At 39.6% G+C, this 6448-nt stretch overlaps 1 pseudogene; it reads right to left on the bottom strand.

The window, feature by feature from the left end:
- Positions 1-5176: 5176 nt before the first annotated feature.
- On the bottom strand, positions 5177-6213 carry LOC144641077 (carbohydrate sulfotransferase 11-like; annotated as a pseudogene).
- Positions 6214-6448: the final 235 nt, after the last annotated feature.

The following is a 6448-nucleotide window of genomic DNA, read 5'->3' as shown; positions in this document are numbered from 1 at the left end:
CAAAACCAAATTTCTCCTCACAATATCAATACTAAATCAGGAGAAGAGGTTATAAGAATTAACAAAATCATCACCACTCGCATGTCATTATCACTTAACAGGCTAAGCGTTCACGAATAAACACCCAACGCGATATCTCATATAGCGTGTAGAAAGCACATGGAAGTCATAGTATAAGTATACAGTAGAATGTATGCTTAGTGAACCAAAGTGCAATACAGTGCAATGTCTGTCATCTTTTTCTGCTGTTATTGGAGTTATATAACTGATCAACTTTACAAGCAATAAATAGACGTGAAAAGCGATCTCTTTTTTAAATAAACTCTAAAAAGTGACACGAGACACTAAGCCCAGAGGGCTTTTGATTATTTAATCCTAAAGGTTCAAGTGTTTGACCTCTTTCAATGAGGTACGCCTCTCTTGCCTTCCGAACAACGTCACGGTTAGATCGAATGAGTTCAAGAGGAATGAGTTGCATGTCAGTAGCGTTATGATTGTTACAAAGAAAATGTTCTGATACTGTAGTGGGTTTAGAGTGGTTAGTTTTTTTGTCAACAGTTCTGCGGTGTTCGTTGAAACGGTCTTTAAGTCTACGTTTGGTTTCCCCTATGTATTGTTTGTGACAACGGTTGCACTGTACCATGTAAATAACGTTCTTAGAGTTGCAGTCAATGTGTTGATTAATAAGTCTAGTTTCGCCGGTGGTATGAAATGTATAATTAGTTAGTCCGTCAGATACGTAGTTACATGTTAAGCAGTTGTTACCACAACGGAAAGAACCATGGGGTTGGTCAGTGGCAGAGGTTTTGCGAAGTTTAGCACTAACAAATATATTACTTAGGTTGTTAGACCGCCGGAAAGCAACAATGGGTTTATCTTTGAAAACGTTAGTACAACGGAGGGATGAAGACAAAATGTTGAAGTGTTTGTGAATAATGGATGATACGTGGCGAAGAGCTGGATTGTATGTTATGACGAGGGGTACCCGTTGTGGCTGATTAGTAGTGGAAGAGGCTTTAGGAGTAAGTGCTTCAGTACGTGTGATGTTATGTACGCGGTGTATTTCTTGTTTAAGGAAAGTCAAGTTGTACCCACGTTTGTTAAGATAAGATTGAAGTTCATTCGTACGTTGTTTAAAAGTCTCGTCAGAGGAACAAATGCGACGAAGTCTAAGAGCTAAACTGAATGGAATAGCTCTTTTAGTATGTGTAGGGTGACATGAAGAATGTAATAAGTACTGATGTTTGTCGGTGGGTTTCGTGTAAAGGTCAGTACTAATGTTGCCGTTATTAAGAAAAACGTTGACGTCAAGGAATGGTATAGATGTTAATGAATAATTAGATGTAAACTTGATGGTGGGGTGAATGCTGTTAAGGTAAGAGGTAAAGGCATGGAGGTCGTCTATAGAATGTGTCCATATCATGAATATGTCGTCTATGTAACGCCACCATGTGAGTCTAGATTTGTACGTGAGGCAAAATTACCCTGTGGGAGCTCGGGCCAGTGTACGTGTAAGGTAGAGCACCCTCGACGGTCTCGTTTGCCTCCCTCCCCAAAGGGAAAAAATGTCGTCGCCTTGACAACTATCGCCCAATCATAGCGTGAGGCTGCACGTGAAAGGCGAGACTAATTAAAAATGCGTCGACTCTATCGGAGGCAAGCATCTGGAGAAAGGCAAAAGTTTGCAAGCCTTGGCTATTTTTCCCGTATTCTTAAATCGCAGAGAGAAGCAGTCGGATCAAAAGTTTGGTATTCTGAAAGTTTGGTCTTTGAACTATGCACATGCGAAGTTTTGGAGTGAGAGGATCCAATTAAAAACACTTTTTGGCTTGTTTTTGTCGAACAGTGGTGTTAATCGAGCGTCGCAAGTGTTCACCCTTGCATATATTTAGGTAAGAGTAAACTAAAATTAAAAATATCGGTTAAATAGGGTTTAAATGCTTTATAACAGTCAAGAAACATCACATAGACAACATATGATGTAAAATGTGGATTTTACTAGCTGTTTATTATATTTTCTCTCGATATAAATTTTTGCTATAAAGTTTCATACAAATCCTTATAATTTTGACGCCGCCATTTTGACCGAGTTGTCAAAGAGTGAGCCTGGGCGCCCTGTGGATAGAACTGTACTAACTCGTTAGGACCTAGGCCTGAACGCTTAAACTGAGAAAGACAATACAGGCGTTTTCTAGCTTTCTTAACAACTTCAGCGATGTGGTGCAGGTTCCATTTTAGGTCGCTCGAAACGGTCGCATAACGTTAAAAGCTCTGACCAAAGCACTTGACTCGTCAAGTTAAAAAATATGGTAGAACTATCACAAAATATCCATCAGCCAGTGAAAAAATGACCATTTTTGTTTTTAAAAAATCTTTCCAACAGGGTCGGCACCCTGGTCAGCTAACCGATCACTGAGCTAAATGAGTCTCCTGGGAGCTACGCCATCTAACTAGATTCAAATGTGACAAACATTCCGAATACTGCAAAGAGAAGTTTTGTGGAAGAGGAGAAATTAGTGGAACGAATAGGTCAATTTCGATATGGGGAATAAATTAAACCAATTAGCATTACGTGTAGTCAGTGACGCTAGGTACTCGGAAAAATTTCTTTATAACAACTTAAACATTATATATATTAAATAATTTCGAGGTTGATACGCATTGCTTCAGACTATAATAAATTAGTCGCAAAAAAGAATTTGTTCTGCGTAACACTCAAAATAATTATCAATAAGTGTTCAATAGTGTTCTCGGAAAAGGAGGAGATAGCTTTCAAAACATATCTTGCCGTCGCATGAGCTTGTTGAGAAGATGTGGTATTTTGCAATAAGGAGAGTGACATTAAGTGCCTGCTTGTTTGGATGTTGTCATGCCATCCGTCTACAAATATTAAAGTTTCACAGCCAATAACAAACTGCAACTATTTTTGTCTTTATGGGCTAAAATCCTGTAATCAGTTTATTTTTGCTCCTTTTCTTTTTTTCTGGACAATTATATTCAGTCTTAGCTGTAAGTTCATTTTTGATATCGTTATCGTAAATGTTTTTGCTTTCGTAAATTGTTTTCTTTTTCCATGTAAATAAATCATGCCTTCTTTGTAAGTGATGTATAATATAAACTTATGTACTATGTTTCGATTGTAAACCCAAATCGTTAATGTATGTCCAATTCTTATCTAGCCCAATTTATATCAAGAACCTTATTTCTAGTTGTTTATTGTACTGTTACGTAGTGTATCATCTCGTATTTTACACCATGCCATAGAAAATACAGCCAATCAGAATACAGGAAAGCCGTTGTATATTCGACGGTATTCAACCCAACCCTCCCATCGTGCGCTGCGATCTTATTCTCGACGAAATTTAGTAAGCGTATTTTCTATGGCATGGTATAAAATAGTTACACAACACTTTCTCGTGGTATACTATGGATAAAGGCTCATGTGTATACCGAGAAAATACAAGTGACTCGTGGGATATTCCATATTATACCACTCGAAAGCGTTGCATAACTAGTATGTAACTGTTATATGTAAGCTCTCGAAAATGTAATTCTTAACACTGTTAAGTGTCGTATTGTTAGTTAATGTAGCTGCAATTTTGTAACTGTTTTTTTTTTTTCAAATAAATGTTGTTATTATAAAAAAAAAATGGCGTTCTCGATGTGCTTTAAATGGAGATGTGCCGCTGGGATTCTGAAACCCTGAAACAGACCATGTTCAGCTGATTTTGCAACCCTATACTAGACTAGACACTAAAAATCCCTACCCTGTCCCAGACTTGCTTTTTTAGTGTTTTTAATGGAAAACCATCCGTTAACAGCGTTACCGTGATGTTTTTATTCACATTTTCATTTTGGAAGTTCTCTTTCTCTTCCGAGTTTTTATTCCTATTCGGCTGAACTTAATTCTTCATACCACTGATCAGTTTCCCGACAAATGATACCCTATTCTAGACCAAAACACTTTGATTTCTCAGGGGCGGATCCAGGGGGGTGGATTGGGTGGCTAGCCACCCCCCTTGATCCACCAGAAAAATGAAAATAAACATATTAAAATAGAAAATAAGAACAATGTCCATCCACCTTTCATAGTCAGGCGGCCGTTCAAAGTTAAGAAAGGCCATTTTTCCAAAATAGGAGATTTTCGACAGCCTGTTTTACGAACTTCTGGCTTAATGTAACAAAACATGTGTGTATAATTTAAAAAAATTAGATTCCTCTTAACTTTGGAGAGTTGTTTTAGCCTTGCTGGAATGATTTTCTTCTCCATTTTGAGCGAGTGTTCGTACCGTTTTTTCGCATTGAAGCGATTTCACAAACATGCAAAGTCGCCAATGTTGTCCCCAGGTCACTTGGTAAAGTAAGGTAAAAGGTAAAGTCTGTGTCTGAGCCATAAGGCTCATACAGCCGGCGCTTATCCCGGTTTCCGTAGCATTAAGCGACTAGGAGTATTGCTAGTCCCCCCTGGATGGGATGCTAGTCCATCGCAGGGTTACCCCCCAGCAGTAAATTCGCCCGGTACCCATTTATACACCTGGGTGGAGAGAGGCACTGTGAGAGTAAAGTGTCTTGCCCAAGAACACAACGCAGCGCCCCGGCCAGGCCTCGAACCCGGGCCGTTGGACTCGGAGTCGAGCGCGCTAACCATTAGGCCACCGCGCCTCCCCCCCCCCCCCCCCCCCCCCAGGCCACTTTGTAAAGGGCTAAAAATTTTCACGCACGTGGGTGAGCAAAAAACGCATATCTGTTCTTTCCTGTAAGTTCGTGACCTGTCAACTTTAAATTTCAATCACTGTTCATTTCATAAGAACTAGACTTTTTCTCGGAAATATAACTCAAGGTAAGTTAAAGAAAGAATATTTTGCCAAATTATCAAGGTAAAACAGTGGTTTAATAACTTAATTGACAGCTGTATAAAGCTGATCAGAATCGCGGAAATCACCTCTAAGAGGCTTCAACTTTTCAAAATTTTCTGAGGGGGCATGCCCCCAGACCCTCCTAGGGGGATGGAGCCTTTGGCCCCATTAAATATGGTCCTCACATCCAAAATCATTTGCACTCTCACTTCCAAAAAAATGCCTAAAAGCCCAAACCTCCCCTCCCCCAAAAAAAAAATATATTGGTAAACAGTCACCCCCCTTTGAAAAATCCTGGATCCGCCCCTGTTTCTATACCCTATCCCAGACTAAACTGCTTGAAAACCATACCCTTCACAACGGCACATACCTATATAGTTCATATATGGAAGTGCTCCCCCCCCCCCCCCCTTGGTTTGGCTTGAGCTTACCTTAGACATCATGTACACACTGATGAAGGGGTTTCCCAGAAACGTGTTTTATAATTAATCAGTGCCTTCTATTCTGTCCTGGAGGTACTTTGGTAAATCATATTGAAACATCTCGGAATCACCGCGATATAACTGAACAATTCTATACAATCGCTCCTTGGAGATTTGAGAGTAGTAAAACGGAACTTTTGAGGAAGTGCTCGATGGCTTGACTTCTGGAAACGAAACATTCTTTTTTCTGCTTATGCCAGATATTTCCAAAAGTTGGCGAGCTTCTTCTTCAAGATTTTCAAATTTTCCAATAAAGTCATAGTGTATTCCACAAGGATGGCAAAGGTTGTCATACCCCGCCCAGTGATCATCCCAGTTTCCGTCTACTACGTGGTGTATAAACTCGTCAAATGTCATGTTTCTATCTTCAGGATTACCTCCCGGTCTGTATCGCTCAATAATTTTCCGTCCATGAGTCGCGTGAAAAAGAATTCGTTAACCTCTCCACAACGAATTTACTAAGGTAAGCGGAAAGAAGCCGTTCGAAAGGCTCTCGAACAAAAACGATCTTAAAATAACTCTTTAGCACTCTCTTAGCTTCTTCCGTGGGGTAGGAATGTAAGAATTTAAAGTTCTTTGCCTCGTGAATTTGTGCAATGGTTTTGCTGTTATTAAGGATCTTACTGAAACGTGTCCATTCGTTTTCAGTAAGCCTAAGCTTCACCATGAAAGATTTCCATTGAGTGCAGGAAATCTTTGGAATGAAACAAAATAGAATTTTTAACTTTTCATCTACTAAGATATGGTTAAGGGATTTGGTGTTCACGGGTTCGTCTATTCTGTTGTTCTTCTTGCAAAAGTCCCTGAACGCTGCTTGTCTTTTCAAGTTCATACTTTCCAAGTTCACTCTCTGAATAGTATCAAAATTACTACCATTCTGAAAAAAAAAATATTATTATCATTATTATTAGTATTATTACTATTATTAACATTTTTTGCTATTCTTTTTAACGACTGTATCCTATTTTTCCGGGTGTAAAATTTATTTTATCCGGGGGGGGGGGGGGGGGGGGGGAGGAAGAAACTTCCTTTGTTACACGGCTCTAAAAGTGGTCATAGCGGTGCCGGGCAACCGAGTGTGCGCAGTAGCTATCGGATGGTTGCTAAGGG

Source organism: Oculina patagonica, unplaced genomic scaffold (genome assembly GCF_052425735.1).
Source record: "Oculina patagonica isolate OP01 unplaced genomic scaffold, crgOcupat unplaced662, whole genome shotgun sequence".
NCBI lineage: Eukaryota > Metazoa > Cnidaria > Anthozoa > Scleractinia > Oculinidae > Oculina > Oculina patagonica.
This window is presented reverse-complemented; position numbering and strand designations above follow the sequence as displayed.